We start from the raw sequence: 25,976 nt of genomic DNA, 5'->3' as shown, positions 1-25,976 counted from the left end.
ATATTGTTGTCCTTGGGTGTTTGTCTGGGCCCTGGTCAGGGCTCACCCAACGTTAGCCACTTGTGGCTTCCACGGCATTACGTGATCCCCTTCCAGTCTCTGCAGCCCCTTTCCAGGGGAGCCTAGCACAACATGGAGAGAAAAACTTGGTTGTCTCTGCTTGCTTACAGCTCTGCCTGCAGGCCGCCCATCTCGGCAGTACCGTTTCCTTAAGCATCAAGGCTTTTCCAGGGGTAAGCAGCCCACCTTTATTGGCTTTGCAGTGACAGCATTTATTTTCAGTCTTGTTTTCAGGGGAATGTACCTTCATACATTCTTCACTGATGCTCAGATACGTGTAAGAGCAAAGTGGGAATCAAGTAAGGCTTCTTTATCTCGTGAAGCTGCATTGCAAGCTGCTGAAGCCTTGAGCTTCTTCCAGCATTGTCTGCAAAGACAGCAGCTTTTGGGGCTGAGTTTAGAGCCTGAGTGAACTCCTGGGGGTCCTTTTCCCCAGGAGCTGTGCACATGGTGAGTTTTATGCCAATACAGTTCCCGTGCTGGCATCTGGTACCACACTGCCACGTGCTTGTCAGTGGAAGGGGGGAACGGGTGTCAGGCAGCATTAGTGTTTCCTGCCATTCAAAGCTGAAGGAGTTTATTACAGTATGTGACAGGAGCTGTTCTCGTGTGCCTTTGGTTGCAGATGTGGCCACAGGTGCTGGCTCTGCATCTCTTCAGTGGAATCCTGATTCTGAGTCTTGGAGAGGTCACCTGGGTACATCGGCTCTATATATTTCATGAGGGAGCTGCCAGGCTACACCCAGGAGGTCAACCCAGCCACTCTGCAGGCATTTCTTAGGAAGCTGTTTATTGCAGCATTTCACACTAGCTTTCTTTCTCCGTATTCGCTTTCAGCTGTTCCCATAAAGAATGTTTCACTCAGTTTTAGGATGGATCCTGGTTTTGAGCAACAGGGACCTCCCAAGTTGCCAATGCTATGTTGCCAATACTTCTTTTGGAGTAAGAGTAAACATTTAGAGCGAAGAGGATGACAGGTGTTGGGGAGTAGTTACGAGTTCAAACTGGGTTTGCTGCCATTCAAAGCTGAAGATGTATCTTGCAGTATCTTACAGACAAAGCTATTCTTTTTTCTGCCTTTGTTTGCAGATTTGGCCAGAAATGCTGGCTCTGGGTCTTTTCTACAGAATAGGGGTATGGAGCATGGGAGAAATTGCATGGGTAAGGCATGCATATTCATTCCCAAAGACACTGCTGGAGATAACCCTCATTCAGCCTCTCCCTCACGAGTGGGCTCTTGCTCAGGATGACTGTACCTGGTCATCCTTGTCCTCTAGCGCTAACACACGAGAATGAGGGAAAGCAACCAAGTGAAGATAACTGCTCGGACTTGCCAAAGACACTGCGAGACTGTCAGTGGTACAGAACTCCTAAAAGCGTGTGACTGTCCCATTTCCTCCAGGGGCTGGCGGTGAAAAAAATGCAGAGGTTTCGGATCACAAACGGGTGCCAGAGCGCATCGCAGTTGTGGTGCTGGCCATCCTTGTGTGTCTGTTCCTTCTGGCGGCTTTGGGCTACTCAGTGAAGTGGTTGCTGAAGATGAGACAACGGTGAGTAGGTTTTTCCCAGCAGTCTCTGCCAGATTGCTGCTCTGTGCAGGGAAGCATTTCTAGCGAGAACATCCTGGAGCACAAGGAGCTCTGGGCAGCTCTTTGCTGGGATTTCTGCTGAGAGACTTCTTTGATGTTAGCCTGTCGATTCGTATTAACGCATTTTTTTTGAAAACCCTTTTGTTCTGTCGCAGAGAACCATTGCTGGGTGAACCTTCCTTTCCCTTGTGGAGTAAAGATCCAGACAACGTGGAAAAAGAAAGAAAAATGGAAGAAATCGCAAAAGAGATTGAAAGTCTGCCTGAGGGACCATGCACATTATTAAGACCTCCACCAAATGCCCTGCATGAGAATTAAATGTGTTTGTGCAAACAAAATGTTATACTAACCTTGCATGTTCAAAAGTGATTCTGCAGCCATTTCAGAGGTACAACATTGGGGGTAATGTGTGAGAAACAAAGTAGTGTTTTTGCACTAGAAGTTGTTTTTGCAGTGGAAAATCCACTAACCGCGCATATTCAAAAGCGATTGTGCAGGTATGACAGTAGTATAACAATGGGGAGTGTGTAAAGCAGAGAAGAGGAAGGTCCCACTGTCGCAAAATAAGGACGATAGCTAAGAAAAACAGAATGAGCAGTACGAAATCAGTGAAAACAAAAATTGCGGTCCCTCTAGTCAGGAGAGAAGGAAAAAAAGGAAAGGAGAAATTAACAGTTGGTCAAATAAAATTGTACATATATGGTATAGAAGGGCATCGAGTAGGTTATGAATCTGTAGTATTCAGCCAGTGAGGAAAGGGGAGAAATCAGGTGTCAGTAATAAGGAATATAAGGTTAAGATGAACTTTTACTGTGTGCTCCTGCTTGCAGGATGCCCACCATTGCCATAGCAAATAAAACAGCTTCACAGAAGACCCTGTCTGAAAAAAAAAAATCCTTCTCACATTATGATAAGCAGATCAGGGGTCAGTGGAAGTTTCAGCTGTCTTCCTCATTTTGGGACAGTGAAGAAATACAGGACGAGCAGTGCAAAATCCGCAAGAACAAAAAATCGCAGGCCCTCTAGTCCTGAGAGAAGGAAAAAAAAGGAAAACGACCAATTAATGGTTGGTCATATGCAATTGTACAGATATACAATACATATAGCAACAAGCGTCGAGCAGTTTGTGAACCTGTAGTACTCAGCCAATGAGGAAACAGGGGAGGAATTAAGCGTCGGGTAATAGGGAATCCGCACTCCTGCTTGCAGGATGCCTGCCAGTGCAGTTGCTAATAAAAATGCTATTTCACAGAGATCCTCGCCTGAGCCTGTGTTATTGGCTCTTGTGTATCACAGATGCAAGGGGTAACACGGAGGACACAAGGTGCAGATGAGGCTGAGGCACTGAATGCCTTTTATGCTGTAGTCTTTCTGTCCTGTACAGAATTTATCAGACAATCAAGTGATCAGCTGTGCTTAGAACAAGTTTATGAAAGGCAGGTCCTGCCCAGCTCATTTGTGGACATCATCTACTAGAATCTTAGTAAAGCTTTTGAGAGTTTCCCGTGGTAGTCTCCTGCAGAGACTGCCTGATCAGGGCTTGAAGAGGTTTGCTGGCTGAAGAACTGGCTGGGTGGCTGGGCTCAGAGACTCAGCGCAGAGTTCAATCCAGTTGGTGGCTGGTCGCCAGAGAGGTTCCCCAGTGCTCCATACAGAGGCCAGGGTCGTTCAGTATTCCCATCAGTGATCTGGAGAAGGGGTTCAAGTCCACCCTCAGTAAGCTTGCAGACAATACTAATTAGGGTCTCCAAAGCTATCTATCCTGAAGCAGACCAGCTCCCTGACAATTTGCATAGGCTAGGTCAACAGGCCAAGTCTGACTAAGTGACAGCCAGCAAATGTAAATGCTGGGTGCTGCATTTGCATCAGAACCCCAGAGCAGTGGTGTGGGCTTAGGGATGAGGGGCTGGAAAGTTGCCCAGCGGAAAAGGGCCCGATCCCAGCAACTGGGCTGTGGGTATGAGCTGTGAGATGGCACAAATCTTCTTGTGTATCACCCAGGTGAGCACCCCGTCACCTGGTTGCTCCAGTGCAGGAATAAGAAGGCCAGTAGCCTGGAATTAGAGCGCAGGGAAGCCAAGCGGCTGGATCCCTCTGAGGGAAGGTGATGTTGACAGAGCAATGGGATAATGGTCACAAGTCATCAGCATCCAGAGGCAAGTCCTGTTAGGTGTGGAAGAGAACTATCCCTTCAGGGAAGAGGTCACCCAAGCAAGTGGACCTCCATGGAGACGGGTATCCAGTACTAAAGGAAGTTAGCCACGCTGGAGAGAGTTTATGGTGACTTGCAGTACGATGACCAATTCTCTAAAGATCCAGATTAAGTCAAGTGCATACAACCACTGTAGCACAGGTTTGTATGGAGTGCCCCATTGTTCTATGCCAACTCATTGGCAGTAACGAGCTGGAAAGACAACGAACATATGCCACACTAATCGGCTGGCCAACTTCAGCAATGCAAAAAAAGCCTCTCTCCCTCCCTATAGACTCACATCTCAGCTGTTGAGAAGCTTTCCTCAAAGGCCCACCAATCAAGAATGCTGTGCAGAAGCTGTCCTGGAAGTTCCGGCAGTTCAATAAGGTTACGTCCTACTCCCTACCTGTACAAACCAGTATCTCAGCTACTAGGAGCAACCACTGCTCTCTGCTCAAGAGGATATAGTAGGTACACACCACATGCCACCCTGCAGTTTAACCTGCGTGATCGTGGAGAGGACATGAAAAAATGGGATGGAAAAATCTACCTTGACCCTAGAGGTACACAAATTGCAAGGAGAACAATTGCAAAAGCAGTGTCTTCTGAGAAAACTGCTGCTCCAGTTTCCATGGGCAGTCATCCAGACACAGTAACGAATACTGTGACCAGGACCAGATGAGCTGTGCCTCCAGCCAAGTGGAGAAAAGGACAACCAGGTTTATCTGACTGTGTGGACTCAATGGCCTGGAACATCAGCCCCACAGGGCTTTAAGACTCTAGCGGGCACCAGTGTACCCTAATGCCAGCAAGCTAGAAAGCAGCAGACCCCATCTGTGTTTCTGGAGTGACAGGGGGATCCCGACAGCTAACTGTACTTGAACTTGAAGAGAGGGTAACTGGGAAGGAGTGGCAAATGCACCCCACTGTGACTGGCCCCAAGGCTGCAGGCATGCTTGACATAGACTATCACAGGAGAGGGTACTTCAATAATCCAAAAGTTACCAGTGGGCTATTGGCATAACTGTCTTGGATACACAGCAAATTAAGTAGTTGTCCTTCCTTTTGGAGGACCCTTTTGCTGTTGGATTGCTCTAAGTCCAATAACCCTCAGCAAGGAGGGGGGGGGGGCAGATACATAGTACTTAAGCTTTCTGACAGGTTACACCAGAACAAATAGCCCCAAACAGCCTGTTTTAGCCTCAAATGCAATGCACTGCAGCATGTCCCAAGCCAACAGGTGTAAAGTCAGTTCTTACTCTGTGACATTAGTCAAGACTGGCTCTTATCCCTGCTACCTTGTTAGCGTAGCAACCACATAACCACCAAGTGATTATATGAAGGTGCTTTATTCAGTGCTGGAAGCCGGGGCAGGTGCCCAAATCTGGCTTCAAGTCCCGTTACTTCCCAACTATTATTTATACATTCAACATTACATAAGGCATACATATTCATTACAGGTGGTAACATCAGCCTCGCATTCCATTCTAATTAGCTCCCCTCCCCTTTGCACATGCGTGGCGCTCTCTGGTGGTCGTCCAGGTGGTCGTCCAGGTGGTCGTCCAGATGAAGTAAGGACTCTTTCTCTCCACTAAACTTTTCACCTTTCTCACTCGACGCATGCTCCCTCCGCTCCTTGGTTCTGCTTCAACTCATTTCAGCATTTCCAGGTCCTTATCCAAGGTCAGGTTGTACCTGTTCCCTCCCAGGGTTCCCCTTCAAAGATTCATTTGACTGTTCAGTATACTCCCTAAGTTTCCCAGTATACATAGATTAATTGATAATGTAAGTACATTTGGCAATACTTAATATACTTTATGACCCATCACCTAAGAGACATTAATAAAACATCCATTCGATTCTCCCTAACACTAACATTTCCCCCCTTTGAAAATACTTCACCCATACCGAGAGCAAGTATTTTCATTACTATTAGGTTGAATCAGGTTAGTAGAGGTTAGTGAGTACAACTTGATAATGAGATTAGTAAGTATAATCTTAACGCATCTTCGTTAGTCTACTATCTTATTGATTCCTCTATGCCTGCTTGTTAACGCTAGTACTATAGGATGGGGGTGGAGTAAGTGGGATAGGGTGTTCTGGGTGATTCCCAGTAAGGACTCTCATTATTCGGCGATTCCATGCACTACTCCTAACTATTTCTCCTTTCACACACGAGAACATTACTCCCATTGCAGCGAATACAATTAGCAGCAGCACAATGCTTTGTAGGAGGGACTTGAGCCATCCTTCCAGATGAAGGCCTAGTCCCTCAAAAGTTGCTCCCAACCAATTTTGCTCAGCTTCTTGCTTTTCCTCCTCTAGCTCATGTTCCACATGAGCTAGTTGGGATATGTCATTTTCCACATCTGTAGTTACATTTGGAATATGTACACAGCAATGATCAATTCTGCCTTTCAAATATTCACACACCCCATGCTCTTTTAACAAAAGCATGTCCAGAGCCATTCTGTTTTGCAGGGTCATTTTGGTTGTAGCCTGTAATTTTAAGTTTAAATCTTTGAACCCCTTCTTGGTTACCTTTGCCAACCTGTTTACTTGGCCCATTAAGCTATATATTATTTCCCTATTCTGGTATGTTGCTATTGGAGCAAATAGTGATTCTATCACCCATCCTATCCTGATTGCAGTTGAGGGGTCTTGCCAATCATCATCTTGGTCTACCTCCCTTCTTATTCTAGTTCGCAAGTTTGTCGAACTCCCTTTAAAAGGAGATTTCTTCCAGAGCAGACACAAGGTGGGCAAGCCTAGTGTTATTTCTTTCGCTGGACCATCTAGTTCCAGGTGTGTTGTCCAGGTTCCATCATTAGCAGCCCATACGAAGTGTCCCATACTCCGTATCGTTGAATATTTGCAATTTACCTTGATTCTCTTGTTGCTCTTCTGACTGGTTCTATTTCCGTTGACTCGCAGTCCCCTACATGCACATCCGGTCGCTAAAGCTATTTTTACTGGGAGTAAAAGTATGGTTTTCAGGTCCGTATCGCAATTCAGGATCTGGGTGCAATTCCACCATGGGACTGCCTTTACTCGTTCTCGACTACTAGTTTCCTTCTGATCTGCCATATATTCTTGGTCCCTTTGGCTATCATTTGTCTTACCAGTCCACTGTATGCACCAGGGAGTATTTCCTCCATATTGATATCTCTGCAGTATGCTCATGGTCCATGCGCTATCCCAGCCTTCTAATTCTCCTGATTCACTTACTTCCTCGCATTCCCATTTAACTTTCTCCTGTGATTTTGTACGTTGCTCATCATACTCACACCATCCTAGTTGTCTGCTCATGGTGTTTAAATTCGTGAATTGATAGTTTTTCTTTTCGCATTGTGAGTAGTAGGCAATTACCTTTTCCCTATAATATCCCTCGATCTTTTCCGTTTCCACAGTCTTTTCTGCTTTGCATTGAATTGTTTTATTCCGCTCAATTTGGGGCAATGAAGATGTTATTATGCCCCATGGTATAGGGTCCCCTGCTGACTTGGGTATAGGTAAACAAGCAGTTACTTGACTCACATTCTGCATTTTTGCAAAATCCCTAATCAAACCTATCATCAGATTTTCTTCTCGATTCTTTACTACCCATTGCATTCCTGGTGTTGTAGGCTGAATTGATCTTTTCCTTCTGGTTTCGGAGACTGTAATCTTACTAAATCCTCCAGCAGTTCCGTTATTATACAAACACTGATATTCTTCTAAGTTCTCCCTGGTAACTCCTCTAATTGTTAGGGTCGTCTGGCCTCCCAATCCTATACCTGTCTTGTGTTTCTCATCCTCCTCAGCTGGATCATTGTTCCTTGTCCAGCTGGTATTGGCTCTACTGTTACCCTGTAACCTACAACAATGACCAGGCCTAATTCCATAGCCCTCTTTTCCTCTCAGATTCTCACCAAGCACCTATACTTTCTTTGGTCTTCGAGAGTCAGGTTCCGGAGGTGCAGCTCTATACTTCCTTCTTTCCCTTGACATTTTTCATTTACCCACCCTTTCTTTTTCCAGTGTTCCCATAATCCCTCATGCCCGCCCTTGTTGTTGTAAATTGTATCGGGGTCTTGCGGGGGGGTCTCGAATCTTTTCCCATACAATCCGGGCTTTAGACAGATCTATCGGGGAATCACTTTTGACTCTGCAGATCAGAGTGGCATTATTTCCGACATATACGGTCTTATTCTCTTTCTTCTGAGGTATTTTCAGAGAAGCAGCATTTGTCTCACTATAATACGATAGTACCCACCAACCCCAAAACACTCCCAAAATTTGATAAACAATCATATCAAATACTCTGGATCTTTAATTTTGTAGGGCCCAGTGGCTGTGCCTCCCAAAGTCTCGGTACTCGTTTCACCCGAGTATAATGTATCCAAGCATCTACCCCTTCTACCTTGACAGCGGTGAAGGTTACCAGTAGAACTTGGTAAGGTCCATCCCACCGTTCCTTCAAGGGTTCCTCGTTCCAATTTTTGATGTAGACTCTGTCTCCTGGCTGTATATCACGCACTGGATTCTCCAAGGCCAGGGGTCGGTTCCACACCAGAACGCTGCGTAGTTGAGCTAAAGTCTTACTAAAGGATAAAACAATTACATACATCCTGTTTACTGGTAACATGCATATTCGGGTTCGGTTCAGGAGACTCATAAGGTTTTCCATACATGATTTCATAGGGACTTACTGACATCCCACTTCTTGGCTTTATTCTAATTCTTAGCAAGGCTACTGGTAAGGCCTGTGGCCACTGTATCTTAGCTTCCTGACAGATTTTGCTTAATTGTCCTTTTAAAGTTTGGTTCATCCTCTCTACCTGACCACTAGATTGAGGCCTCCATGGGGTATGTAAGTTCCAGGTAATTCCCAGTAACCTACTAACCTCCTTAACCACATTGGCAATGAAATGTGGTCCCCTGTCTGAAGAAATACCCAATGGTACACCAAATCTAGGGATTATTTCCTGTAGTAACCATTTTACCATTTCCTTTGCTTGGTTGGTGTGACAGGAAAGGGCCTCCGGCCATCCTGAAGAAGTATCAACCCCTACCAATAGGTATTTATAACCTCTTGCTTTAGGCAGTTAGAATCATAGAATCATAGAATATCCTGAGTTGGAAGGGACCCTTAAGGATCATCAAGTCCAACTCTTGACACCGCACAGGTCTACCCAAAAGTTCAGACCATGTGACTAAGTGCACAGTCCAATCTCTTCTTAAATTCAGAAAGGCTCGGTGCAGTGACCACTTCCCTGGGGAGCCTGTTCCAGTGTGCAACCACCCTCTCTGTGAACAACCCCCTCCTGATGTCAAGCCTAAATTTCCCCTGCCTCAGCTTAACCCCGTTCCCGCGGGTCCTGTCACTGGTGTTAATGGAGAAAAGGTCTCCTGCCTCTCGACACCCCCTTACGAGGAAGTTGTAGACTGTGATGAGGTCTCCCCTCAGCCTCCTCTTCTCCAGGCTGAACAGGCCCAGTGACCTCAGCCGTTCCTCGTACGTCTTCCCCTCCAGGCCTTTCACCATCTTCGTAGCCCTCCTCTGTACACTCTCCAACAGTTTAATGTCCTTTTTGTACTGTGGTGCCCAGAACTGCACACAGTACTCGAGGTGAGGCCGCACCAGCGCAGAGTAGAGCGGGACAATCACCTCCCTTGACCTACTAGCGATGCCGTGCTTGATGCACCCCAGGACACGGTTGGCCCTCCTGGCCGCCAGGGCACACTGCTGGCTCATATTCAACTTGCTGTCTACCACGACCCCCAGATCCCTCTCTTCTAGGCTGCTCTCCAGCGTCTCATCGCCCAGTCTGTACGTGCAGCCAGGGTTTCCCCGTCCCAGGTGCAGGACCCGGCACTTGCTCTTATTGAACTTCATGCGGTTGGTGATCGCCCAGCTCTCCAACCTATCCAGATCCCTCTGCAAGGCCTTTCCACCCTCATTCGAGTCCACAACTCCTCCAAGTTTGGTGTCATCAGCAAACTTGCTCAAAATACCTTCTATTCCTACATCCAGATCGTTTATAAAAATATTGAAAAGTACCGGCCCTAAAATGGAGCCTTGAGGGACCCCACTGGTGACCGCCCGCCAGCCTGATGCAGCCCCATTTACCACAACCCTTTGGGCCCTGCCCGTTAGCCAATTGCTCACCCATTGTATGATGTTTTTATTTAGCTGTATGGTGGACATTTTGTCCAGTAGGATCCTATGGGAAACCGTGTCAAAAGCCTTGCTGAAGTCCAAAAAAATCACATCAGCTCGTTTCCCTTGGTCCATCATACGGGTGATCTTATCATAAAAGGAAATCAGGTTAGTTAGGCAGGACCTACCCTTCACAAACCCATGCTGGCTGGGACCAATGACTGCTTTGTCCCCCAGGTGCGCCTCAATAAGTTCGAGAACCATCTTCTCCATGATTTTACCACGCATTGACGTGAGACTGACAGGCCTGTAATTGCTAGGGTCTTCTTTCTGACCCTTCTTGTAAATCGGCACAACATTTGCCAGCTTCCAGTCTACTGGGACCTCTCCAAATTCCCAGGATCGTTGAAAAATAATTGAGAGAGGTTCCGCGATGACGTCCGCCAGCTCTTTCAGCACCCGGGGATGAATCCCATCCGGACCCATGGACTTGTAGGGATCCAGGTGGAGTAGCAAATCCCGCACACGTTCAGGGTTCCACGAAGTCTATTTGCCAGTAATCTCCAGGCTCTATCCCAGCCCTAGTTCTTCCCATCTCAGCATGTTTCCTTGCTACCGGATTATTTTTTAAGCAAAGCTCACATTTTGACATTACTGACTTTACCATTGTTAACATGTGTACCGAGATGACACCTCATTTCAAATAGGTCACCATTGCTCCTGCACCCCAGTGACATTCATTATGTTTTATTTGTAAGATTTCTCGCATTACTATAGGAGGCACTATGAGTTGTCCTGTCGTAGTCACATACCATCCATCAGGATTCTTCTGGACCTTCATCAAATTTGCAAGTCTCTTATCTTCTGCCGAATACTTTGGGTCTTTAGGTAATTTAAAACAAGAGAGGCCTACCTTTGATGGAATTAGAGCCATTACTTTCCATACTTCACGTGCAACCTTCCGGGCTGTCAAATCTGCCAGTCTGTTACCTTCTGCAATCTCTGACACCCCTCCTTGATGGGCTTTACAATGCATTATGGCCACCTGTTGGGGTTTCTGTACAGCTGTTATTAATTTAAATATTTCTTCCTGGTCTTTTATATTAGTCCCTTGTGAGGATAGCATTCCCCTTTCTTTCTATAATGCCCCATGTACATGAACTACCCCGAATGCATATTTTGAATCTGTCCAAATATTCACGTTCTTACCCTCGCTTAGTTCCAGGGCTTGTGTCAGGGCAATTATTTCTGCTCATTGGGCTGAAGTTCCCGGAGGTAGGGAATTTACCTCAATCACTACCTTTGATGTAGTTACCGCGTATCCTGCGTAACGAGTCCCATTTTCCACAAAGCTGCTTCCATCCGTGAAAAGTTCCCAGTCCGGTCTCCCCAGAGGCTGATTCTTTAAGTCTGTTCTGCTGGCATAGGTATGTTCGATGATCTCCACGCAATCGTGACTGAGGTCTCCTTCCTCCGTAGTTGTTCCTAGAAACACTGCTGGGTTCAATAAGTTAGTAGTTCTTGAGATTACATCATCTTGCTCAGTTAGTATAGCTTGATATTTCATCATTCGGCTGGGTGATAGCCAATGGCCCCCCTTTTGCTCCAATACCGTAGTCACCATATGTGGCACGAACACCTCAATTCGTTTCCCTAATATGAGCTTCCTGGCTTCCTGTATTAAAAGGACTGTGGCTGCCACGGCCCTTAAACACGAGGGCCATCCAGCGCTTACCGCATCCAATTGTTTAGAAAAATACCCCACAGGTCTTTCCCAGCTCCCAAGTCGCTGGGTCAGTACTCCTAATGCCAATCGTTGTCTCTCATGCACAAACAGCTGGAAGTCCTTTGATAAGTCCGGCAAGCCCAAGGCAGGCGCCTTTATCAGGGCTTCCTTTAATTTCTTAAAGGCCTCTTGTTGTGGCTTTCCCCAGGTAAATGTACAGGCCTTTTGGGTTTCATGGAGGGGCCTTGCTATGAGTCCATAGTCCATTACCCACTGTCTGCACCACCCGGCCATACCTAGGAAAGCCCGTAGTTCATGCAAATTTCACGGCTCGGGGATTTCACAAATAGCTTGTATTCGGTTAACTCCCAATTTTCTTTGTCCTTGAGTAATTTCACATCCCAAATAAATTACTGTTGTGCACGCGATTTGTGCCTTTTGTTTAGAAACCTTGTACCCATTTAGTCCCAATTGATTCAAAATATCAATAGTTACCTGAATACATTCTGACTCTCCTTTGGTAGCTATTAATATATCGTCCACATATTGTAACAGCAGGTATCGATCCTTTGGTACCTGAATCTGTCCTTGGTTAATCCAATCTTCTATTTCTTTAGCTAGTTGACCGTCGAAGAGGGTCGGGCTATTCTTGAATCCTTGAGGTAGTCTTGTCCAGCTCAGTTGCATCTTTCGTCCGTTCCGTGGATTTTCCCATTCAAAAGCAAAGAGCTTTCTACTATCCTTGTCAATGGGTATGCAGAAGAAGACATCTTTTAAATCAATTACCGTAAACCACTTATATTTCTCTTTTACAGATGTTAACAATGTATAAGGATTAGCCACCACTGGGTGAATATCTTTTGTTATTTCGTTTATTGCCCTAAGGTCCTGCACTAGCCGGTATTCCCCATTAGGTTTCTTTACTGGGAAAATTGGGGTGTTATATTCGGATTTGCATTCCTCCAGAATGTGGTAGCTAAGAAATTTATCTATAATCTTTACTATTCCTAGTCTAGCTTCTAGCTTCAACGGGTACTGTTTAATCCGTACCGGTCGGGCCCCTTCCTTAAGTTCAATTTTTACTGGCTGGGCTACTTTTGATTTTCCAGGCACGTCCATTTCCCAAATCGTAGGCATTACTGCATTTTCTACCTCCTTTGGTATATGAGGAACAGCCTTCTCTTTAATCATCAATATTTGTCCCACTTTGGATTCTGGGATTCTCATAATTAATTCTCCATCTTCAAACGTTATGGTAGCGTTTAGTTTAGTTAACAAATCCCGTCCCAAAAGAGGAATAGGGCATTCTGGTACATATAAAAATTCATGCGTAATTTCTTTACCTCCAAACCGTAAATCAAGGGGTTGTAAGAACAGCCGTATTTCCTCCTTCCCAGTGGCACCTACAACAGTAGTTTTCCTTTCCCCTATCTTACCACTTAATCTATTGAGTACTGAATATGTGGCCCCTGTATCAATTAAAAATTTTACTTCCTTATTTCCTATTTGAATTTTTACTAAGGGCTCTTTAGTTTCTGCTACCGGATCTCCTAGTCAGCTACTATATTCCCCCAGAACCATCGCCTTAGCTGCTTCTTGGTTTCGGAACGAATTTCCCCCACCAACGATCAGCTGTCCACGGAGAGGGCACTCGTTTTTCCAATGACCCTCCCCCTTACAATGGGCACATTGGTTAAGACCCAGCCGGTTTCCCCCTGAGCTCGGGTAGCCTCTCCCTGTTCCTCTACCTCGACCATTAATATTTCCTCTTCCCCTGCCCCTTAATCCTGCATGTTCTCTCCCTTGAATTACTGCTAATAAGTTCTGTTGTTGCCTTTTTGTCGTTTCCTTTTCTCTGTTATTATACACTTTCCAGGCTATTTCCAAGAGCCTATCCGAATTTCCCAAATCTGCACCTTCCAACTTTTGCAATTTCTTCCTAATATCCTCTTGGGCTTGTCCCAGGAAAATGAGTGCTAATTGAGCTTTAGCTTGCTCAGTCTCTACGTCTAAATCCGTATATTTCTTAGCAGTTTCTTTCAATCTCTCTAAAAAGGCGGAAGGTGATTCTGCTTTTTCTTGCTTGACATTATACAATTTTGACCAATTTATGGTCCGGGGCATGGTATTCTGTACCCCGACTTGTACCCAATCTTGATATCTCTTCAGCCTGCTTATTCCATCCCCTGTGTTATAATCCCACTGGGGATCCTCAGTGGGGAAGTTTTGATCTAGATTTCCAAGCACTAATCCATTTCGTATATCCTCTCGGGCTCTCTCTCTAGCTGCCCGCAATACCATGTCTTTTTCTGTCGAGTCCATCAAAGTATCCAGGATCACCTGGAGATCATCCCAATCGGGATTTTGGGTTTTAATTATCATTTTCATTACCCTGGCTACTTTATCTGGGTTTTCCCTGTAGGTGCCAGCTGCTTGTTTCCATATCATTAAAGCCCCAGCTGAAAGAGGCACCTTAACATATACCGGTCCTTCTGTCCCCACTCCTTGCCTGAGAGGAGCGATTATTTTCCCTCTGTTCATTTATAGTTTCTCCTGCCCTTCGCTGTTGCCGAGTCCTGTGTGACACAGGGGAGACTGAAGTCGGGGATTCTCCATCACTACTGCTATCTTCATTCTCCCTTTTCCCTCCCTGTCCTGGCTCTTCCGGCAGAGCCGACAGCGCAACCTCCAAATCAGTATTTCCATTATTTATTTCCCCATAATACTTATTATTCTCTATTGCCTGATGCTGTATACAGTGTCCCTCCTTAGTACATGCACAACAACGTTCCTCAGTTGAAACTTCAAGCACAATTATTCCACAAGCATGCTGCCATTCAGGCTTTCGGCGCAAATAAAAGAATAATTCCACATACGGCAGTTCATCATATTTTCCTTCCCGCTTGCAAAATAGCATTAATTGTAAAATTGTATTATATTGCAATGTTCCATTCTCAGGCCAAGTTTCTTGGTCCTCTAGTTTATACTGTGGCCACCAAATATTACAATAATCAGCTTTCCTTTCCGCATTTCTTGACCCAAACCTCCCTCTTTCCAATGTGCTAGCAAACACCCCAGTGGGGATGTTCGTGGGATAGGTACATCTTTTCTCAGAATTCCTTTAATTTTTTTCATTTTGAGCTTATGATACAAACCCAAAAGCTGCCGGAGCAGCAGCGTGCTTACCACATACCAATAATACCAGGTGTTGACCCTTCAGCACAAACTAATACAATTACCAATACCAAACCACCAATGCCGAACCTGCAGAGCTTTCGCTCTGTCTAACGGACAGCGCCTAGGCTTACCCCGGGAGCTCCCTGCCCAACCGAGCGTGGCTTTCGCCGCGTCTGACCGGCAGGCTTTCCCAACCAAATCGGTACCGAATACCCGAAGTTGAAAGCACCTTTGCTTACCGCTCCAGTGGTACGTCGTGAGCAGCGGAGGTCGGTTGCGGTCGACTGCTCCCCGAGAATCCCTCGGTGCCGGCTGGAGCAAAACCGAGACACGATCGGCCTCAGCAGTGCCCACGCCGTCCCATCTGGGTCGCCAAAATGTTAGCATAGCAACCACATAACCACCAAGTGATTATATGAAGGGGCTTTATTCAGCGCTGGAAGCCGGGGCAGGTGCCCAAATCTGGCTTCAAGTCCCGTTACTTCCCAACTATTATTTATACATTCAACACTACGTAAGGCATACATATTCATTACAGATGGTAACATCAGCCTCGCATTCCATTCTAATTAGCTCCCCTCCCCTTTGCACATGCGTGGCGCTCTCTGGTGGTCGTCCAGGTGGTCGTCCAGATGAAGTAAGGACTCTCTCTCTCCACTAAACTTTTCACCTTTCTCACTCGACGCATGCTCCCTCCGCTCCTTGGTTCTGCTTCAACTCATTTCAGCATTTCCAGGTCCTTATCCAAGGTCAGGTTGTACCTGTTCCCTCCCAGGGTTCCCCTTCAAGGATTCATTTGACTGTTCAGTATACGCCCTAAGTTTCCCAGTATACATAGATTAATTGATAATATACTCCCTAAATTTCCCAGTATACATACATTAATTGATAATGTAAGTACATTTGGCAATACTTAATTATACTTAATGACCCATCACCTAAGAGACATTAATAAAACATCCATTCGATTCTCCGTAACACTAACAACGTGACCATGGCTCAAAGGATCTACCTTAAAGGCAGGGTAAACAGCTTTCTGGGGAGATGTTAGAGGCATGCATGACCTACAGGCACTCCTGCCATCCAATACAGATGAGCAGTCTCCATTCCAGGCTGTGACAGGCTTCTGCACAGATGGGAAACTGCAGTGACTAAGGGCCAAGGATAATGATGTGGGATGCTCACAATCAAGTGATCAGCTGCGCTTAGAACAAGTTTATGAAAGGCAGGTCCTGCCCAGCTCATTTGTGGACATCATCTACTAGAATCTTAGTAAAGCTTTTGAGAGTTTCCCGCGGTATTCTCCACCAAATGCCCTGCATGACAGCAGGGTGACATCCTGGTGACAGCAGACCCTGGCTGAACCTCGCCCTTCACCTCAGGACCCGCTCCCATCCCCTCGCATGCCAGGCGCAGGGGCTGCACCTCCCCACTTGTAACGGCGCTACTTCAGCCTCGGGGTTTCACCACGGGCTCAAAAGCCCGAGAAGCCCCCAGCACCCGCGGGGAAGAGGAACGGGAAGGAGCAGGCAGACACACGCAGAGCCACCGCAAACCTGGGCACCGCCCTCACCTCCAGCACCACCTCCAGTCCTGAGTCTCCGCCCTTAGCCCTCACACGCTAATTATGCTAAGTACACCCAGAATGCTAATTAGCCGCATGCACAGTCTGTGTTCCAGAACCTTCTGGAAAGGGCGGGGGCGGGCGCTGTTGCTGAGATGCTCCCTGCCCCCAGGCTGTCAGAGCCACGGCTGCACAGGGGGCAGGTGGTTGCTGGGGGGTGCCCTGAAAAAGGGCTGCCGTGCCTTCGCGAGGTCTGCTCTTCTCAGCCAAATTGAAATGGATTGAGCTCCTTTCCTACCAAGTGTGTGACAAGTCATCCTTTTCTCCTTGGTCTCTCACAGGCACCACGGGCTGGGGATGCCTACACCCCTGGCCTGGCTCCAGCAGCTGGCACCCAGCGCACTCATCAGTCCACCCGGTAGCTGGCTGTCCGCGCTCGAAGTCATACAATTCCAAAATCATTTTGCTCAGAAAATAAATAAATAAAAAGACAAAACCTTTAAACCTTGAACAGTTGTGTTTGCCCTTTCCTGGCTTCCCTCTGCCTCCTTGCCAGGCTTGGCCACCACCTGGCACGTGTGTGCAAAACCCACCACTGGTGTCACCTTATCTGTCCTGGGTTTTTCTTTCTCCCTGAAGGAATTGTCCAGCAGTTCTTGGCCTTACTCTCAGACAGTTCTGCTGAAAGTCTTTGGTTTCTTACCTTTAGCCTGGACTTTGTAAATACTGTAAAGCAAGAGAGCCGAGGTCCGTGTGTCTGTGGGCACGAGAAGCAGACTGAGACAGGGAATAAGGAAAGCATGTCGATTTTGCAGCTTTTAGCTAACCCAGGGAGTATGCTGTATATTAACAAAAAGGACAGGACCGAGGCATGGAGTACGAGGATGGGATGACCCTAAAAGATAATGGAAGAAGAGACTTCGTACACACACATAAAAGAACCAGAAAGAACTGGCTTGGACTGCTGGAGTCTGTAAAAGGACTGAAGAGTCAAAAGTTTAGCAGCGAGGAAGACTTCTGGCCTTCAAAAGACAACCAGAGTACGCTGGACTACCACCCAAGGACTCCAGCATGCATGCGAATAGGGGCGGGAACTTATGTTAATAATTCTTTGGATACCTAATGAATATGCAAGAGACTGCCCATTTATATGCAAGTCTGCCCATTTATAGTTTGATTGCACTGGTTGCACCGGTGTCCACTCAAGCCTTATACTTCTGCGGGTCTGATGTGCCAGACCACTGAATCCACGCTGTCCAATAAACCTGGTTGTCCCTTTCCTCCACCTGTTCTATATCCAAGTATCATGTCCTTCAAGCTCAAGATTGATGTATCCCTATGAGCAAGAAGGCAGGCAAAGGGGGCAGGAGATCTCCCTGGATGAGCAAGGAGATCCTGGCAAAACTCAAACAGGAGGAGGAATGTGGAAAAAGAAAGCATGTGGAAAAAGGGCCAGGCCACTTGGGAGGAATTTATGAGCATTGTCAGAGTATGCAGGGATGCGATGAGGAAGGTCAAGGCCCATTTGAAAATCTGTCACGGGATGTCAAGGACAACAAGAAAAGCTTCTTCAGATATATCAATAGTAAGAGTAAGACTAGGGAAAATGTGGGCCTGCTGCTGAATGGGGTGGGTGCCCTGGCGACAAATTATACAATGAAGGCAGAGTTACTGATTACCTTCTTTGCTTCTGGCTTCACTGCTAAGAGCAACCCTCAGGAATTTCAGAACCTAGAGACGAGAGGAAGTCTGCAGAAAGGAGGACTTTACGTTGGTTGAGGAAGATCGGGTTAGAGATCATTTAGGCAAACCTGACACCCACAAATCCATGAGCCCCAATGGGATGCACCCGTGAGTGCTGAGGGAGATGGCAGATGTTACTGGCCACCCTCCATCATCTTTGAAAGGTTATGGAGAACAGGAGAGGTGCCTGAGGATTAGAAGAAATCCAGTATTACACCAGTCTTCAAAAAGGGCAAGAAGGAGAACCCAGGCAACTACAGGCCAGTCAGCCTCACCTCCATCCCCAGAAAGTTAATGGAGCGTCTCATCCTGGAGGTCGTCTCCAAGCACGTGGAGGATTAGAAAGGTGATCAGTAGTCAGCATGGACTCACCGAGGGGAAATCATGCTTAACTGATCTGATAGCCTTCTGTGGCGGGATGACTGGATGGGTAAATGAGGGGAGAGCAGCGGATGCTGTCTACCTTGACTTCAGCAAGGTTTTTGACGCTATCTCCCATAACATCCTCATAGACGAGCTCAGGAAGTGTGGCCTAGATGAGTGGACAGTGAGGTGGATCGGAAACTGGCTGGATGGCAGAGCTCAGAGGGCTGTGCTCAGTGACACTGAGTCTAGTTGGAGGCCTGTAGCTAGTGGTGGATTAAGTTCATGGTCAGTGTAATATGAGCACGTATTATATACAAACCAACAGAACCATCAACAAACTTAGGCCAGCCCCCAGAGATAACGAACAACACGAAAGGAATTAGAAAAACAAACTTGAAAGCACATAAAACCGCACAGTGAATGAAAAAAAAAGTCAACATTGTGACCAACTTCTATTAAACTAATATAAGGAGTATAATAAATACGTTTTAACACATTTTGGTCAGATCTGTTATCTCAACCCTTCATGCCCCGCATTGGACACCAAAAGGACTATTGTGGTTACTGCCTACCAACCCAGTTTTATTGTTCTGCATGACACCACATGGTATGGAATATCCCTTGGGTAGGTCGGGGTCAGCTGTCCTATTTCTGTCTCCTGCAAGCTCCTTGTGCACCCCCAGCCCCTCGCTGTCAGGGCAGCACAAGAAGCTGAACAGTCCTCGGCTCTGTTTAAGTAGTGCTCTGCAACACCTAAAACATCAGTGGATTATCAGCATTATTCTCATACTAAGAAACACAGCACCATACCAGCTATTCCGAGGAAAATTAACTCTATTTCAGCCAAAACCAGGGCAATCAGAAAAATCATGTACTTTTATTGTAAGGAAGCTGGTGCTATGATTCAGGAGATCTGAGCTGTAGCATGGTATACGAGGACCCATCAGCACACATGAGCAGTGTCAGAAATACTTTGTTGGTTTATTTGTTTGTTTCTGTTTAAGTTTTAAGATAAAACTATTTGACAGATGAATGATATGACTCCCTTTAAGATGTCACCTAATGAAGTTATTCAGAAAAAGCTAATTCTGACTCTAACTTTTCATCAAAACCGGAATAAAATCTGATGAAGGTGATTTTTTTCTTTTGATTTTACTAAATTGGCTAGGAATAACTGAAAATCAGCACTGAAGTGTTAATGGAAGTCACATATTACAGTGGTTGGAGAAAAAATAAGGTGTTCACTGGAAGCTAGAATGGATTCATTTCCATGTTTTTTCTTTCTGAACCCAGTCTGTCCTAGAATCCCTCCATCACTTCTGCTAGTCTGCCTTTAAACTAGAAAGGGTAGCCAGACTTACAATATTTTTACATATGAGCAGAAACCTGTTACTACAGAACAAGTTTTCTAAAATAAAACTCTGTTTATACGTTTTCCTAAAAAGCTCTTTAAGATTTAGAATCATAGAATGGCTCAGGTTGGAAGGGACCTTAAAGATCACCTACCTGGCTGCAACCCCCCTGCAATGGGCAGGGACACCACCCACTAGATCAGGTTGCCCGGGGCCTCATCTGACGTGGTCTTGGACAACTCCAGGGATGGTGCATCCACAGCCTCTCTGGATACCTAATGAATATGCAAGAGACTGATGGAGAAGTGAGATGAATATATATATATATACCATTAATATAAGCACCCCGGCAGTAACCCTTGGTGTCTGTGCTAGGCAGGGTGGTCCCCCCCCATACCCGGCGCTGTAATAAAGAATACCTTCTTAATAACTTTGGTTATTGAGTTTTCACTGCATCAGATTCAAGCTGTCCAGGTCCCTCTGCAGGGCCTTCCTACCCTCTGGCACATCGACACTTCCCCCCAGTTTGGTGTCACTGCAAACTTACTAAGGGTGCACTCAGTTCCCTCATCCAAATCATCAATAAAGATATTAAACAGGATGGCCCCCAACACTGACCCCTGGGGATCACCACTCGTGACCGGTCGCCAGCTGGATTTCACTCCATTCACCACCATTCTCTGGGCCTGTACATCCAGCCAGTTTTTTACCCAGCAAAAATGAACCTGTCCAAGCCATGGGCTGCCAGCTTCTCCAGGAGAAGACTGTGGGAGATGTGTCAAAGGCCTTGCTGAGGTCTGGGTACGCTTCATCAAGAGCCTTTCCCTCATCCACCAGGTGGGTCACCTGGTGATAGAAGGAGATGAGGTTGGTCAGGCAGGACTTGCCTTTCATGAACCCATGCTGACTGGGCCTGATCCCCTGGTTGTCCCGCACATGCTGTGTGATTGCACTCAGGAGAATCTGTTCCATCACCTTCCCTGGCACCCACCGAGGTCAGGCTGACAGAAGCGTACCAGCTACTATGAGGAAAATTAACTCTATCCTAACTGAAGCCAGGACAGCTGGGAGTCATGGAGTCTTGGTGCGATACTGCTGCTAGTGCACTGTCATGGTAGCAATCAGCACCTGCTGAGGGTTCTTTGACCTTCAGCAACCCCACAACACAAGGCTCCTCCAACAGGGAAGACAGCTGCTTAATTTTCTCTTTCGCCAAGGCAGCTATGCCAAAAGCCCACCAGTACCCTGCTGGGTCCCTGAAGTAGCCTCTTCTGAGGTAGTCTATGCCAAGGATGCATGGAGCCTTGGGGCCAGTCACAGTGGGGTGCTTTTGCCACTCCTTCCCAGTTAGGCTCCTTTCAGCCTCCAATACAGTTAGCTGTTGGGATCCCACATCACTCCAGAAATATAAATGGGGTCTGCCCATTTATAGTTTGATGGCATTAGGGTACACTGTGCACCGGTGTCCACTCAAGCCTTATACTTCTGCGGGTCTGATGTGCCAGACCACTGAATCCACTTCATTGGAGTGGTTTGGCATGTGAAATAGCATGTGCTAGGCAATGCTGACAGTGTCTTGAAGAGGGAAGACCCAGGTAGATTGGAGGAAGGAGGAACAATGGCCAAAATGGCCATGGCCATTGTAGATTTGCCAATAGCTCTTGTCCAGCTCTGGGCAATCTTGGGTTGTCCTGTTAGTCTGTGCCATGCACTCAGAATGTTCTCCTCAGGCTAGCTGTCGGAGGCAGCCAGACAGTGGTGATAACCCCTGCCTAGGAACAGGCAAGTTCAAAATCAGTGCCCTTCAAAGCCATCAAGTACAACTGTCAACCTGACTTCCCAAATCTCCTCACTAAGCCATGTGTACTGCCACATCCATGTCTCTTAAATCCTCCAGGGTTGGGGGAGCACCGCCACTTCCTGTGGCAGCCCATTGCAATGGTTGACCACCTCCCTCTGTGAAGAAATTCTTCCCTTTATCCAACGTAAACCTGCCCAGGTGCAGCTTGAGACTGTTTCCTTGGGTCCTATTGCTTGTCACCCAAGGAGAGTGACATCATCCTGGCTGGCTGGTCTCCCATCAGCCTCTTTCTCTGCAGACTAAGAAACCCCAACAACCCTTGTTCCCTTGGCTGCTTCTCATTCGTCTTGTCTTCCGATCCCTTCACCAGCTTTGTTCTCTGTGCACGCTACGGAGCGTGTATCCTCCCTGCAGTGAGAAGCCACGTGCCCTCTGGTAAATTCATGTCCCAATGTTTCCATGTCCCAGCACCCAATGCATGTGACGTGGTCTTTAACAGTCTGTTTTATCTCTTAACCTTTCCAGAGGCTTGTTGGCGAGTTGCCAGGCCTCACCATACTGATATCCCAGCCACCGCCCCCTATTCAGTGAGACTTCACTCTCATGGCTCGTTTGATCACACACAGCGCAGGTTTCAGCACTCACAGGTGGTGACCTGTGTTGATGGCCTCAATGGTCAGGTCTACCCCTCGATCACAAGCACATCTTTCTGCATGTGGCATCCCTCCCCCTATGTCCTGATACTTCATGGGCCCACTGAGCTACAAACAGCTCAGCCTTACCGTCCCCTGTAGAGATCCACGTGAGACACTTGAGTTCTCAAAGCTCAGTCCACCTCTTTATTATGATGTTTTCTGGGGGCATGACTCTCGGCCACATGAGCATCTATGTTACGTATCTTTTCTACTGAGGCAGCAATATCCTCCCACACTAGAGCAGCACAAGTAGGTTTACCTCTGTGCTGCCAGTTGGTCTGCTTCCATTGCTGTAGCTACCCCCGCAGAGCATTTGCCACCTCATTGCAGATGTTCTGTGAGGTCACAGTGGGCCCCATGAATTCATGCAGAGGTCCCGTAGCACGTCCTGTCATAGCCACCTTGTGCTCGTGGCCTAGAGGGTGCAAAGCAGGTTCTGGCTGCTGGCAAGTGGTAGCATGGGGCAAGCACAGGGGATTGCTACTCCCAGCTGCTGCCTGCTCTTCCTTCTCTCTCTCTCTGTTCTCCTCCTCTTGGTGGCCCCATGTCCTGGGGAGACCTTGACTATCCCATGGTTAGGACTGCGCCCAGGTAGGGTTGGCAGTGAGGGATGCTCTGGCAATGCTGGCTCTGGGCCCAGCACCACGTTCTTGGGGCTGCCTGGCAAGCAGTCTTGGCTGGCAGGGCCATAAGGGAAGCCGTTGGCGCTAATGGGAGCTTTGCTGCCCTGTGCCTGGTTACTGCAGGGTGGGGGGCAATGGCTCTTGAGCATCTCCCCATATCCCAGCTTGGGGCCTCAGGGATGGCCTGGAGGGAAGAGCTCAGCTGCTGTTGACTCCAGGCACAACAGCCTTTCTCCTGTTCCCCTGCAGCACTCCCCTAACAACGCCAGGTCTCCCTGCCAGGTCCCCAGCCCACAGCCGAGAAGCGCAGATGGGGTGGTGCTGGGTGAGCCATCTGCTGGCCAGCGCGCCCTAGACTGTGAGCAGCACAATGACACCCTGTTGTCCTCTGCAGCTCCCCGTTCGGTTTTTCCTGCTTTGGGGAACGTAACAGGCCCCCCGGTAGGCAAGCACAGCCTTGTCTGTCCAGCGGGTCTTTGAGTGCTGGTGCCTATTGCCCTGAGTCAGCATCTGGGGAGCTGCTGGGTCCCACGTGTGGATCCCATCGTCCCTGTGCTGTCACTGCACATCCCGTGTAATGAAGCCTATTAGAGTGTGTCACGAAGGCTTTCCTCTTCTGTACTCCATTGCAGGTTCTCATGTAGGCAGCGCTTATTCAGCTTCTCCCCTGAAAACTGGTTCTGAGCCTTGGGGGAATCCCAGGGGTGAGTTGCCTATATTGTTGTCCTTGGGTGTTTGTCTGGGCCCTGGTCAGGGCTCACCCAACGTTAGCCACTTGTGGCTTCCACGGCATTACGTGATCCCCTTCCAGTCTCTGCAGCCCCTTTCCAGGGGAGCCTAGCACAACATGGAGAGAAAAACTTGGTTGTCTTTGCTTGCTTACAGCTCTGCCTGCAGGCCGCCCATCTCGGCAGTACTGTTTTCTTAAGCATCAAGGCTTTTCCAGGGGTAAGCAGCCCACCTTTATTGGCTTTGCAGTGACAGCATTTATTTTCAGTCTTGTTTTCAGGGGAATGTACCTTCATACATTCTTCACTGATGCTCAGATACGTGTAAGAGCAAAGTGGGAATCAAGTAAGGCTTCTTTATCTCGTGAAGCTGCATTGCAAGCTGCTGAAGCCTTGAGCTTCTTCCAGCATTGTCTGCAAAGACAGCAGCTTTTGGGGCTGAGTTTAGAGCCTGAGTGAACTCCTGGGGGTCCTTTTCCCCAGGAGCTGTGCACATGGTGAGTTTTATGCCAATACAGTTCCCGTGCTGGCATCTGGTACCACACTGCCACGTGCTCGTCAGAGGAAGGGGGGAACGGGTGTCAGGCAGCATTAGTGTTTCCTGCCATTCAAAGCTGAAGGAGTTTATTACAGTATGTGACAGGAGCTGTTCTCGTGTGCCTTTGGTTGCAGATGTGGCCACAGGTGCTGGCTCTGCATCTCTTCAGTGGAATCCTGATTCTGAGTCTTGGAGAGGTCACCTGGGTACATTGGCTCTATATATTTCATGAGGGAGCTGCCAGGCTACACCCAGGAGGTCAACCCAGCCACTCTGCAGGCATTTCTTAGGAAGCTGTTCATTGCAGCATTTCACACTAGCTTTCTTCCTCCATGTTTGTTTTCAGCTGTTCCCATAAAGAATGTTTCCCTCAGTTTTACGATGGATCCTGGTTTTGAGCAACAGGGACCTCCCAAGTTGCCAATGCTTCTTTCGGAGTAAGAGTAAACATTTAGAGCGAAGAGAATGACAGGTGTTGGGGAGTAGTTCCGAGTTCAAACTGCGTTCGCTGCCATTCAAAGCTGAAGATGTATCTTGCAGTATCTTACAGACAAAGCTCTTCTTTTTTCTGCCTTTGTTTGCAGATTTGGCCAGAAATGCTGGCTCTGCGTGTTTTCTACAAAATAGGGGTATGGAGCATGGGAGAAATTGCATGGGTAAGGCATGCATATTCATTCCCAAAGACACTGCTGGAGATAACCCTCATTCAGCCTCTCCCTCACGAGTGGGCTCTTGCTCAGGATGACTGTACCTGGTCATCCTTGTCCTCTAGCGCTAACACACGAGAATGAGGGAAAGCAACCAAGTGAAGATAACTGCTCGGACTTGCCAAAGACACTGCGAGACTGTCAGTGGTACAGAACTCCTAAAAGCGTGTGACTGTCCCATTTCCTCCAGGGGCTGGCGGTGAAAAAAATGCAGAGGTTTCGGATCACAAACGGGTGCCAGAGCGCATCGCAGTTGTGGTGCTGGCCATCCTTGTGTGTCTGTTCCTTCTGGCAGCTTTGGGCTACTCAGTGAAGTGGTTGCTGAAGATGAGACAACGGTGAGTAGGTTTTTCCTAGCAGTCTCTGCCAGATTGCTGCTCTGTGCAGGGAAGCATTTCTAGCAAGAACATCCTGGAGCACAAGGAGCTCTGGGCAGCTCTTTGCTGGGATTTCTGCTGAGAGACTTCTTTAATGTTAGCCTGTCGATTCGTATTAACGCATTTTCTTTTTGAAAACCCTTTTGTTCTGTCGCAGAGAACCATTGCTGGGTGAACCTTCCTTTCCCTTGTGGAGTAAAGATCCAGACAACGTGGAAAAAGAAAGAAAAATGGAGGAAATCGCAAAAGAGACCGAAAGTCTGTTATAGGTTATAAGGTATATAAGGTTAAGATGAACTTTTACTGTGTGCTCCTGCTTGCAGGATGCCCACCATTGCCATAGCAAATAAAACAGCTTCACAGAAGACCCTGTCTGAAAAAAAATTCTTCTCACATTACGATAAGCAGATCAGGGGTCAGTGGAAGTTTCAGCTGTCTTCCTCATTTTGGGACAGTGAAGAAATACAGGACGAGCAGTGCAAAATCCGCAAGAACAAAAAAATCGCAGGCCCTCTAGTCCTGAGAGAAGGAAAAAAAGGAAAACGACCAATTAATGGTTGGTCATATGCAACTGTACAGATATACAATACATAT

General features: G+C 47.3%; 1 long non-coding RNA gene across 1 annotated transcript; it reads left to right on the top strand.

The window, feature by feature from the left end:
• The first annotated feature begins 1,470 nt into the window (after positions 1-1,470).
• On the top strand, positions 1,471-16,938 carry LOC308185787. Its single transcript, XR_013943755.1, has 3 exons — positions 1,471-1,610; positions 1,805-16,703; positions 16,794-16,938. It is a non-coding gene; the product is annotated as an uncharacterized lncRNA (long non-coding RNA).
• Positions 16,939-25,976: the final 9,038 nt, after the last annotated feature.

Source organism: Anser brachyrhynchus (genome assembly GCF_964034855.1).
Source record: "Anser brachyrhynchus genome assembly, chromosome: 1".
In the NCBI taxonomy this organism is placed as follows: domain Eukaryota; kingdom Metazoa; phylum Chordata; class Aves; order Anseriformes; family Anatidae; genus Anser; species Anser brachyrhynchus.
The sequence above is the reverse complement of the archived record's forward strand: the minus strand, read 5'-3'. Positions and strand labels throughout refer to the sequence as shown.